Source organism: Stegodyphus dumicola, chromosome 9, assembly GCF_044657685.1.
Source record: "Stegodyphus dumicola isolate Sdum_Otavi_A_Nest chromosome 9, ASM4465768v1".
NCBI classification, from domain to species: domain Eukaryota; kingdom Metazoa; phylum Arthropoda; class Arachnida; order Araneae; family Eresidae; genus Stegodyphus; species Stegodyphus dumicola.
The window spans coordinates 163986835-164000004 of record NC_140776.1 but is presented as its reverse complement, the minus strand read 5'-3'; the positions used below and the strand labels follow the sequence as shown (position 1 = coordinate 164000004).

Below are 13170 nucleotides of genomic sequence, written 5' to 3'. Positions count from 1 at the left end.
TCTCAAGAATGATACTAGCATTATTTCGAAAGAGATGAATAAGTGTAGTGTGTGCAGTCGTAACTCATGGAACTCGAGTTGTATTCCAATAAGTGTCATATATCAAACAAAACTCCAAACGAACGGGCTTGCAGTATGGAAGTTATTGTGGTTTTTCTTATGTTTAACATGGATACAAATAATCAACTTCCCTTAAAATTTCTCCACGGATGCATCTCTTCGAAGCAGATAAGCGGGATCGCAGTATAGACATTTTGTGGTTTTTCCTATGTTTAAAGTTGATACGAATCAATTTCTCTTAAAGTTCTTCCACGAAGGCATCCCTCTTCTTATTGTACTTTTCCATAATTAAATAAACCAAACCACACAAAATTATTAACGTTCATACAGTACATATTTAAAAGCAGACGTGTATCGAGAAACCACTGTATATGTGTTTAAGTTTTCAAATATAACCCTTAGATGTATACACTTTATATTAGGGAAGAACATGAAATCAGGTTCATGAAATAGTAAAATTTAATAAATTAAACATTAAAATACTTCCCAAAATCTTTTACACAGCAAAATATCCCTGGAGAGAATAAATACATAGTAATTCAAAGAAAATGGAAATATTTCCTCAAGGAGGTAAAAAATGCATGTATTTAGTTCTTTCAAATATACGCTTACTAATCTTCAAGATGTTCTCCCAAAGAGGCTGTTAATATGATGATAAAAACTTTACATCCTGATAATCCCTTAAAAATGACCTTTCCTCTCCATCATTCGCGACTTCACCTTTTGACGACTGCTTCAAGAAAATAATCGTTTTCTTATATAAAATTGTTGAGTAAGCATTATGTTGATCCTAATGTTCTTTAAACAAACTAATGCTACTAAAATCTGCTCTTTGAAAAAAGCATGCATGTATCAATCGACTTTGTATCATTAAATTACCCAGCGGAATCAAAGATTCTCATTCAGGTCTTCATTCTCTAATCAATCTTTTCTTTTCAAACAGCCCTTTCGAGGGAAGTTAAAAGATTCCCCCCGTTTGGAGGTGATTATAGTTTAGTTGAATTTCGTTTGTAAATCTCGATCAATGAAAGTTTATTCTTCATTATGTGGGTTATAAAAACAAATTTCCTTTGTATTCTAGAAGTTATAATGGTGTAGTTTGGAATGGGAGAAGATTATAAAGGAGAAGATTAATTAAAAGGAAGTTCTATCATCAACCGGGAAAGAAATTTTCCTCTTTGTAGAATGCGTTTTATTACGAAAACACGATACTGAATTCCTCCGGGAAGTCTGTTATTGAAAGAATGCTATGATTGTGCATAGCTTAGAGAAAGTTAAGCAGGCTTAATAAAAGATAGACTCGTGTTTCATAATATAGCAAATTTCACATTTATTTTATTATTTTAGTTATTTGAAAGAAACCCATTACGATTAGCTGTTAATTTGAGTTTTCTTATTTTCTAGTCATCCATAGCCATTAGAAACTAGAATTGTAGGAAATCTGATTAGGAGTTTTCTTAGAAAATAAAATAAAATATTATTTACATCTAATTAAATAGTAAACGACGCAATCAAGAAGCAGAAGACTAACTTCTAACACAGTTGGTAATAAAAAAATTACTTAAATTATTCTATAGTTTTTAAATTATGAAATTTACCTTACGAACCTGAAAATCTCTTTTTGATGTATATAATTTACAATTATTATTCTAATGAAGATTAATTTGACGAAATATGTATTACAAAGGAAGTTACGTTCTGTAAATCATTTAAAAATTCATATCTCAATCCATTAATCGTTTCTTAAGAATGATCTGTTTTGCACACGATTTCTAAAAATGTGGCTGCAGTTGGAAAGAGAAATAGAATCGGATAATATTAAATTTGATTTATTTGAAGATGGCTTATAGTTTATTAAAAGGTTTATATTAGAACGCACATTAGGTATTTTTGGAAGCAGGCAAAATGAAAAATTAGCAACGCCTTCACCGGGAATCGAACCGCCGACCTCTGGAATACGCGCCCAGTGTGCAGACTACCACACCACAAAGGCATGCCAAGAAGGCGGAAGAAATACCTTATAGGTTTTTGAAAAAGATGAAGAGGGACTACTTACTTGAAATTAGAAATGTAAAACAAGTTCAGAGAGGTAATGCCGTTACAGATCAGATGTATGAACCTGAAAATCTATTTTTTTGGATGTATGCAATTTACATTTATTATTCTAATAACGATTAATTTGAAGAAATATATATTACAAAGGAAATTCCGATTTTTTTGTTCAATGATGTGGTAAAAAAAATACAACAATTCAGAATATTATTGAAACAGTTTAAGTGCTTATTTAATATAGTTATTTATTATAATAAACGCACAGTATCATCATAATACACTACTTTTGAAAAGCAATTTGTTTAAACAGCCGAATTCTAGAGACGATAATTTCAAAAACATGTTGCCACCGAATAGATATAATTTAATATGTAAGGCATAAAAGTGAACACGATCTGTAAATCATTTAAAAATTTATATTTTAATACATTAACCTTTTCTTACGAATGATCTGTTTTGAACAGGATTTCTAAAAGTGTGGTTATAGGCCTTTTTACTTCCTTGTACGAAGTAAAAAGGAACTATTGTAATCACGAAAAGTTTCAGGCTGCATATTTCAACGAAAATATCCCTTTTGACCGCTATCGAATGCAATTTAAGGATGTTTTTGCGTGATATCTGTACGCAAGGACAGGATAAAAAACTCGTTTCCTCCAAAAAAATTATAAAACTGCTTTAAAATTAATTCTGAAGAGAATTTTTTGTGGCGTCTGTACTAACGCATGTACGTACGTATCTCGCATAACTCGAAAACGAATAGCCTCAGAACGTTGAAATTTTGTATATAGGACTGCTATAACATGTAGATGTGCACCTCGTATTTTGGTTGCAATCGGCGGCACCAAACGTATATAAATATATTTATATATATACCCACTCTGTTACCCGGCTCAGTGATCTCAGTTTCTTTACTCTTATATGTTTGTAAATTGTACATTTTTTGCTTTAAAAATGATTGAATTACGTTGTTCTTATCTTCCGGTTAAGGTTTTTATGCCTTTAGTAAATCTGTATGCAATATTTTTAGAATTATCAACAATATTAAAGTTGTTTAAGTGCCGCTAAGCCTTTTTTATGGCGGCCATTGATTGTTTACATTTGAAACAGCAGACTAGTGGATTTGTTGCCAATCTAGAGAAACATAACTTCGCAACAGAAAAGATAACGCCTTCATTTATTATTGCGAATTAAATCATGCTTAATCCTTTCTGGAATTTTTTCGAGGAAATAAGTGTTTAAGATTTACTTCGTAATTTTTAATATAGATATTTTGAGTTTTTATGTGTTTTTGCCTTTTCGCGAAGTGAGAACTGAATTAATTGAATTAGAAATACTCAATCGTCTGCGAAAATCTGTTTCTTTTCTTTTCTTTTTTTTTTTGCTTAATTTCTTTTATACATCGTTCTAGCTTTATTATAGTATTTGAATAGAACATGTGGCAACGCTTAGATAATTCTGTTCTTTAAATGATATAAATTTTGTGCATTAGGAGTTATAATATGAACGAAATATAATACTGTTAAGTGAATTTAGCAGATCTAATTCAATCTAATAAGTTTAAGTAAAATGCAAGAAAAAATGCGTATAATTTAATATTCCGTACAATGAAGTCATGTGTATCACACATCAGATTTTTTATTTATTGATTCTAAGTAGGAAGACTTCTACTCCGACATATCTTCGCTTTGAAATATGTCCGACATGGTATAAGTCCTTTTCCAACGGAAAAAGTTTTGTTTGGAAAAATACTCGAGTTCAGTGAATCACAGCTGCGCACAGAACACTTGTTTCCCTTTTCGAGGCAATGCTACAACTGCTCATGAGTGTCAGGGCGCCTGTTGCTATTATTCAGTAAAGAATTCGAGCTAATCCTGAATTCTTAAGTAACTTTATGTTTTTACGCGTAAAAGCATTGCAAATTCATTAACAGTCAGTTTTAGCATAGCTAATGAAAACCCTCAAGCAACGAAGAAAATTATTAGGATCATCACGAAGGTTTAAAAAAAAAGACACTGTTGAAAAGTCAAAAGACTGAAGATAGCATGTGTATATGGGACTTGGTGATTAACTAAGATTTGCAGAGAATAATGGTGTCTACGATTGCGAAAGCGAATTTTGTATTCAATCAGCTAACATTGTCAATGGAGGAGAAATCGATTACCAAAGATCAGAGACGTTGTAGTATAATTGCACGGGATAGGCGAACACCATCATTAAAAGTGCTTCAGTACTTCATTTATGAACAGCATTATTTCGCCCATTGCATTTGTATTTTAGTATGAAACGGTGTTCTAAAGAAAACGAAATTATAAGAACGAGTTAATTATTTTTCCATTAATTTTATTGGGAAAGTTAGTTTAGTTTACGTCTACTTTGCTAACGGAGGATCTGCAACTAATCTACTTACATTTTTAAAGATTCTCAAAATATGGTCGAGAATTTTATGCAAATAGTTTAAATTTTATGGGAGGAAAAATTTATAAATACACAATCTAACTTTTTATATGGCTCCCATGGAGGAAAATTATCAAAAAATTGTGAAATGTTCAATTATTTGAACCGGTTAAATATAAAATGCTAAACCTATAAGGTATTTTCTTCCTCCACTCTGCATGCCTTCCTGGTGTAACGGCAGTACACTCGGCGCGTATTCGACAGGTCCAGGTTCGAGGGCATTGCACATTTTCACATTTTCTGCTTCAAAATAACCAAATGACTCTACAATGGCACTCGAAAAAAAAAGGAGGAGGTGGATGATGATTCTTCACCACCAGGATTTGGTGATTGGGTCTCCTAATTACCAGTCCCGCTTGAGAAAAGAGGATATATAAGGTATTTTCCCCTCCTTTCTGCATGCCTTCGGAGTGTAACGGTAGCTCACCCTGCGCGTATTAAGTCCCAATCACTTTATGTTTCGGCTACGCGGAACTTGACTTCGAAAGGAACAATTCTCAGAACCCGCACAATTCCAGGAAACCCACGTAGCTAGGCTACCATTTTCACTTACTACAAAGACTTGAACGCCAAACACTAATCGATTATCGCTCAGATTGGGATCACGCGAGGCTTCAGAAAGAGAACTTTCGTCTGATTGGTTGTCTCTACCCGGGACTGAGGTCCAGCCGAGACATTTTCGGCGAGGTTTGCAAAACTCCCGCGTAGCCGCAACGTTGTTTCCGTAGCTAGGCGGGACTTCGCTTCAGGCTACCAGAATCTCGTTTCTCAGAAAAGTCCCGTCTAGCAGGGACTGTAGCCATGTGTGATAACCTTTTTAGAGAAGTTTATGTTTGAGTCCCGGCCAGGGCAATGCTCATTTTTTCATGTTTCCTACTTCAAAAATCCTAATGACTCTACAAACACTTTTAGTGAAAAAATTTGTGCGCATACCTGAAAACAAATTTGCTGCCTTTGATCACTTTTCAGTGCTTATTCATCGCCAAAAATATGAGATTTTTGACCAAATTCGGGAGGATATTAAGACCTAAGTTTGTTCATTTTGGCTCTTGGTATTTTGTGGAATTCCTTCCGTGGATGCGAACTTACTTGAATTCTGCTGCGTTTGGGTGGAGAAAGCAGCCCTTCGTTGTCCACTAGGTTTAATATCATGCATGTTTTGGAAGTGGGTTAGGAATTATATTTCGTTCTGTTTACTTTTTATTATTTTATCTTTAATTTTTAACTGAGAAGTAATAAGAAATTTCTGAAATATAAAAAAAGTTCCTCTTTAACTCTTTAAAGTGCAATGCTTTGGTTCTTTCTCCTGGAGTAGGTGTTATTTTTCTTTGAGCAATTTTATAATACTGTTACGAATTTTGTATGTGTGGACATAATTTTAGTGAAATTATATCTAAAATTGTACTACCATTTGTATAATAAAACACGAAATGTTGGAAGACACGAAGCTCTACCGGAAAATTAACGTTACAGGTTCAAGTCTATTTAATGTTGATGTGAATGACTTCTTTAAATTAGCCAGATATCGCTAAGATGGCGATGATTTTGGAAACTTGGCGAGGAACAACCAAAAATCGCCAAACTTGGTGATCATTTGGATACATTTGGGTCCGGTTCCTGTGTATAACTTTAATTAGTACCGTAATTGAATAACTGTAACTTATCCCTATGTGTAACTGTAACCGCATCCGACCTTTATATTGTTACGAAATGTACAGGCGCGGTAAGATGGCTTCCTCGCAAAGCAGTTTTAAGGTTGCCATCAAATGGCAAGTGTAGGCAGGGTTGCCACATTTGGCGACAAAATTGGTGATATACCATGGACGGATGGAGAACCTTCTGAAACGAATTTTTACCGGTTTAGCCCAGAATGTTCTCGAACACAAGCCGAAAGCTATATAAACCCTGCTGGTCCGCAGTCAGTTAGTGTGTGTGCCTCGTCTAGCGAGCTGATAGTCAGTCATTGAGCGAGTGTCTCGAAGTCTAGCGCCGAGTTGATCGTCGAATGCATCGCGAATTAGTGCATCGTCGAGTTTTGTCTTAGACTGTGCTGAGTCAAGAGCTATACTCTTGTGTATCGTCGAGTGCATCGCGTGGAGAGTCTCGAAAGTACGTGGAGTTCCGAGAACAACCAAGCAGAGTTGAGAGCTGTACTCGGGTGCTTTGCAGTGAAGCTGTCTCCACCGTTATTGCCTGACAGTGTGAAGGCTGTGTCGCTGAACATGTCAGCTTGTTTTTAACTGTTCGACGACTGTAAAAGTGATTTTGGAGCTTATCTGATTAATACTGGTAAATAAAAGTGTGTTTCGATACTTCATCAAGTGTCGTCGTTATTCACTCCAAATCTACGAACCCCGTACGAACTGGTGTCAGAAGAAATAACGCAACAATATGTAACTTTAACCGTGTATGGTTTCCAGTAATTTCGAGAAATGGAAGGTACTGGATATCCTGTGAAGGTACTAGGATGGATTAACCGGTGTAAATAGTTATCCATCGAAATTTCAAACCGATGGTTTTAACGCTTAGTGTTCAACCAACTAATGGTTTAAACTGTTAGTGTTCAGCATTCAGACTGCGTTGCCAGTTGTGGCCATAGTGAAAACGTAGTTTTGAATAAAAAAGAAAAAAAAAAAAAAAAAAAATCTGAAATGTTTCAGATTTTAAATTACGTCCAAAGGGGCGTTTTTTAACATTTTGTGTGTTACTTTTCTTTATTAAATATCATGTTACTCGCAGTTAAACCATAAGATTCAGTGCAACAGCAATATCGCAAAATAGTTTTAAAACGAGCATATCTTTAGAATTTCCGATACAGAGACTCACGCGCTGGAGATATAAATGTTTTTTCTGCACAACGTTGCCATTGCTCGCTTTTAAATAGTTGAGTTTGTTACTCAAAAATTCGTTAAAGTTTTACAAAATATGAAATCGATAATAAAACAAATTCCAAATTTCAAATTTGGGATTCCAGATGCCCATATTCGTAGTAGGATTACGTCATTCAAAATTCGATTGTTCTATGTATCGTTGTTTTATCACAATACGAGAAATATACATACATTTATGCAGATTTTTCATTATTTAATTTCTTCAAATATAATGCAGGACTCTAACATTTTGTGGCAACAGTTTGAAAAGTGAACCGACATTTATGAGTCCGACGCAAAATGCCAAAACGAAAGCAATAGTCCTTCGGGACTCAAGTCCCTTTGGACTAAAAAAAAAAAAAAAAAATTAATAAAATGTGATAGCTTTTATCATACGCCCAAAGGGGCGTTTTTTAACGTTTTATGTATTATTAAATATCATGTTCTTCGCATTTAAACCACATAAAATTCAGTTCAACAGCATATTTTTAGAATTTCGGATAGACAGTCACGCACGCTGGAGATAAAAATGCTTTTTACTGTAGAGTGTTGCCATTTCTCGCTTTGAAATCGTCGCGTTTGTTAAACAAAAGTTCGTTAAAGTTTTGCAAAATATGAACTAGTAATAAAACAAATTCGAAATTCAAAATTAGGGCTTCTCTGTGCCCATGTTCGGCTAGAGGATTACCTTATTTAAAACTTGGCTCTGGGTACCGTCGTTTTTTCAGAATGCGAAAAACATACATACATGCCGATTCTTCATTATTTAACTCCTTAAAATATAATACAGGGTGATAATATTTGGTGGCAACAATTTAAGAAATGATCCACCGTTTATAGTGAAATGCCAAAAATGCCGTTTTGAGACAAATTAGCCCTTTTGGACTACCGCCCCTCTGGGCTAATAAATAGATAAAAGGAGCCATATTGATAAAAATAATGAGAACAAGTTAAGATTTAATTGCTTTTTCACCATTTTATTTCACTTTATCTTAAATCTAAAAAGCTGATTTTGCTCTTTTTTTTTACATTTTTAAAATGAGTGTCCGTGTTTTCTTTTACTTTTGCAGTTTTATTGTCTCATAGAAGTAGGACACTGCAATTATCCGCGTTAATATATTAAAATTCTGATTATTTATTTTTAACACAGACGAATGGAAATGTAATTTACTTTCACACTTTTACGACAGTGATTTATCTATATATCATGCATAAATATCGAGCAATTTATATCAGGTTCAGGTTCAGGTGGAAATGTAGTGGGACACCCAATGTTTACTATAAGTAATGTAGGTAAAGTCCCACTACACTTCGGTTTATTTTTAAAGTAATATTCAAAATAGTACATAGTATAATATAACACATAGTATAATATAACATAATATAACAGTATAAATAGTATGTCGATATTTTGATTGATATATCTATTAGATATAATTATAGTAGTTATAATAGCTATAATAATAGTAGGCTAACAGTCATAATTTATAACAGTTCTTAATAGTTCCTCGAGATAAAGTTTATTATATGAATCTGTATCTTCTTCCTCTTCTTTTTCCCTTTTTTACTATATCATTATTATTGCAAGGGTTTGTTTTTAAGATAATTAGATAATAAAAGTTTTAGATGAATTGCAGCTTCAAAAATGAATTTTGACATTAATTACATTAGTGCTCACATAAATTTTTGCCTATTAAAGATAGATATTTGATTGTATTTTCTATTTTATTTTTTAAATGTTTGTTGGTAATTGCAAAACGAAGGAAGGCATTGATATTTGAATTAGGCAATTTAATATGAGTTGACTTTGTTAAGGGACATTGAGTAATACTATAATGGATTGGATCACCTTTATTTCCACATACACATTGCTCATTATATCAGGTATGAATCAAAGGATTTATCAGTTCCCATATTTAATTTTAGAGTCTGTAAAATGTATGGAACATCTGAAACATAATACTTTTATGTGCGTGTCTGAGATAAATGTTATAAAACCCTAAAGCAATAAAATTAGCCATTTATTTTAGGTCCATTGGAGTATTTGTGTCAAAAATAAATTTAATTTCCCTTTTTACAACCATCAGGGATTTACGTTTATCTCAAGCTTTATTTCCCCAAGAGTTGTGCCATTAATGGATTTAGTCGTAATAATATTTCATTGAAACGAATTCCATTAATGTGGAATTTACGGCTGATAATGTCTTGCGTGTCGAATAAAAACTGAGGTAACTTTGTCTCGATTTAAATGTTAATGTGGAAATATTTCTTTGTCATTGAAATGAGCGGAAATGTTATATAAGGCATCTGCGTGTGAAAAAAAAATGATAGAGAGCTTTATTGTCTCTCAACTCACAATCTTCTGCCAGAAATAATCCATTATTTATGGCAAGGCACTTTACTCGCAAATACTCCTCACGCATAATTTTATCGGTCTAAGATGCAGTTGACATGCTTAGGGATTTAATGTTAAATATAGTCGAAATATATAACTTTTTAAGAACATTTTACTCATTATTCATGTTGTAATAGAATTTTATTTGAGACGAAAATTGGCAATCAATTTACATGTCAAGAAAATACAAAATCAAAATTATATTCAGCATCTTTTTCTTGTAAATGTTTGGTATTTTTTATGGAAATTCTTGTATCTAAAAGGCATAGTTATTCAACATGAATTCTGACACTGAAGAATCTAGGCATAGGATTATGAATCTTCCAGCTACGGTTCTGTCATGTAATCATCTTCTGGATGAATACTGGTATTACGACTCTGGCGTAGTGATGAACATTGTTTATTTTCTTTTCTTATTTACTGTTTTCCATTTCTTCTTACTGTGATTTAACTGCGAATTCTTTTCAAGATGCTGCTGCAGACTCATGGTGACTTAACTACCCACATGTTTGCCATGCTTGGAACTTTGTATTCTTTTAAAAGAGGATCGTGGTAATTGAATGGCCAGTTACTGACCTCAATACATTGCTTTTGCTACAACTTCAGGTAACTGGGTTAACATCCAAACCCAAACCCATATGTCTGAATCAGCTGATCAAGTTACACTTTGAAGGCTCGGGGCTAAAATGCTGAAGCATCCGTTGGGCAGCTCTTTAAAAGAGGAGGCTTTATAAGGTATTTCTCCCCCTTCCCTAGCGTGCCTTCGTGGTGTAACGGTAGCACGCTGGGCCAGTATTCCAGAGGTCCGTGGTTCGATTCCCGGCGAAGGCGGTTGCTAATTTTTCATCTCTCTGGCTCCCAAAACACCCTAATGTCTCTACAAGTGGCGCCAGAACTAAAAGGGTTGTGGATGATGATTCTCCGCACCCAGGATTTGGCAACTAGGTCCCATAAAATCCTAGTCGCCCTTTAAAAAGGGGAGTATATAAGGTATTTCTCCCACTTCCCTAGCGTGCCTTCGTGGTATAACGGTAGCACGATGGGCTGGTATTCCAGATGCCCATGGTTCGATTCCCGGCGAAGGCGGTTGCTAATTTTTCATCTGTCTGGCTTCCAAAAAAACCTAATGTCTCTACAGCTTTTTCTGGAATACTTGGAGAGCGTGTTTGTTTATGAGGAGCGGCCAGCTCACCTGACCACAAGTAATGTAGAGAGTGTGTATACATGTGTGTATACATGAGTGTATAACTATCATAGTAACTCAGAGACTTACATGATTGGATACTGTGCTAGGCATTCCTTATATTTTATAAGGTATTTCTACCGCCTTCTTAGAATGCCTTCGTGGTGTAGTGGTCAGCACGCTCGACGCGTATTCGAGAGGTCCGTGGTTCGAATCCTGGCGAGGGCATTGCTCATATTTCATCTCTCCTGCTTTCAAAAATTACCTAATCTCTCTACAACTTGAGTTTGCATCATGAAGTAATTTCTTCTTTTTTTCCTTCAGAACGTTTTAACCATTTGTGTTTTTAGCATCAGTTTTCAAAGTATTTTAGTCAAGTTGTGGAAGTTCCTTTCACAGCGTTTTACGTCTTGCACTTTATAACTTTCATATCAAAAAGAAGCTTTATCAGCTACTGCCATTTGTTAATGGCACTTTATATATTGATGGCTGATCGAGACTATAGCAGGTATTGGATGGAGCGACAGTTGCCGTTAACAGTTTTCTTTCATGATTATGCTCACTCCTAGCAAGAGCTGCTATTTCCGTTTCTGCACAGTATTGTTTACTCATACGTTTTCGTAATACTAGTATTCCAGTTATTAATGAAATAAAATTTCTGGAACTAATATTCGGTGATAAATTGATCTTTTATTCCTATATCTCAGTCTTGAGAAGAGAGCGTGAAAGGTCTCTGAAATAATCTCTGAACATGATCGTACTGCTTCTATAATACCTGTTGGTTAGAAGTTGGACTGTCATTACTATAGGAATATATGAATCTATGAAATTAACTCACACTGGCTATGGTTAAGATGTACAGGCATTCGTAAGATGTTCTGTTTTTGCAAAATTTGGAAAATGTTTCCCAGTTTGCTTTGAGAATGTGTTCTGGCGCGTTTCCTGCTTACCTTTTAAAAGACCATTATATGGCTTATTAACAACTACCACGTGATCTGAGGCTAAGATGGCGTGAGCCAGTTTTTATTTTAGAATCATAACTTCCACAGTCCACTTTCTGAATTATACAGTACCCAGTACTAGTTTAAGCACACACTTTTTTGCTGACCCATGTAGTACAGTTACATGCTTTTTGCCATGTTACATGCAGGCTGATATAAATTATGGAATAAAAGCACCTATTCGTTTTCCCTATTTCGAGGTAACTGTTCTGTCAGTTTTAACAATACTTTTCCCATGAACAATAAAGTTGCTACTGCCTAGGTTAGCAATCAACAACTTTTTTCATTTAATCTCTGTTAGTACTTTATCTATGGACTAGAATGCACAGCGTATTCTAAACAAGTTAGAAATAATATAATTTTACATGAAACTGCATATGGTTACAAACTTAATGTTTCCTCTTCTGTGTGCGCTTTTACTTTGACACCTATAACGATGTAATTATTATGGGGTTTAATTAGTATTTAGACCCTAAAAATATCCATTATTAGAAATATATTTTCAAATGCGTCTGTATAACATGTCCAATGTTTGTGCTTTAACCTAAAAAAAAAAAAAAAAAAAAATACATATAAGTTGAATGCCATGTTTCCAATCCGTATCCAAAGGGGCGTTTTTTTAACGTTTTGTGTGTTACCTTTATTTATTAAATATCATGGTTTTTGCACTTAAACTATAAAATTCAGTTCAACAGCGAAATAATTTTAAAATGAGCATATCTTTAGAATTTCCGATACACAGTTGCGCTGGAGATAAAAAGATTTTTTCCCCTTAGAGAGTTGCCATTGCTCGCTTTTAAATCGCTGAGTTTGTTAATCAAACATTCGTTAAAGCTTTACAAAATATGATATCTATAATAAAACAAATTTCAAATTTCGGCTTTCAGATGTCTATATTCGAAATAGGTTTACGTCATTCAAAATTGGATGGCTCTAGGTACCGTTGTTTTTTATCACAATGCGAGAAACATACATACATTTATGCAGATTCTTCATTATTTAATTTCTTCAAATATAATACAAGATGATAGTATTTTGTGGCAACCATTTGAAAAGTGAAACAGCCTTTTAAAGGTTTCAACACAAAATCTTAAAATGAAAACAATAATTCTTCATAGACAAAGACCTTTTGGACTAAAAAACATTTTTTCTGCT

At 34.0% G+C, this 13170-nt stretch overlaps 1 non-coding gene across 1 annotated transcript; it reads left to right on the top strand.

Annotated features, from left to right (window-relative positions):
• Nucleotides 1–10590: 10590 nt before the first annotated feature.
• Nucleotides 10591–10662, top strand: TRNAT-AGU (transfer RNA threonine (anticodon AGU)). The gene has a single exon. It is a non-coding gene; the product is annotated as a tRNA-Thr (tRNA).
• Nucleotides 10663–13170: the final 2508 nt, after the last annotated feature.